The sequence below is a fragment of the Galeopterus variegatus genome, unplaced genomic scaffold (genome assembly GCF_000696425.1).
Source record: "Galeopterus variegatus unplaced genomic scaffold, G_variegatus-3.0.2 Scaffold13053, whole genome shotgun sequence".
In the NCBI taxonomy this organism is placed as follows: Eukaryota; Metazoa; Chordata; class Mammalia; order Dermoptera; family Cynocephalidae; genus Galeopterus; species Galeopterus variegatus.
In genome coordinates, this window is record NW_007739164.1 from 25,787 (window position 1) to 26,006 (window position 220).

Sequence of the window (220 nt, forward strand, 5' to 3'; positions counted from 1 at the left end):
CAAAAATATTGAACCTAAATAAAATCAAAGCTTTCAAGCTGAAAGGATATGTTCAGAGTGAAACTATTTGTGTAAAATTTGTAAAACATAATGTTTGTGGCTACCTACATTAGTATTAAAAATATATAAACATGCATGGGACTAATAACATTAAAATCAGAGTAGTAGTTAACCTGGGAAGGAAGGGGGAAGGAATTGGGGAGGGGTAGATAAGGGGATT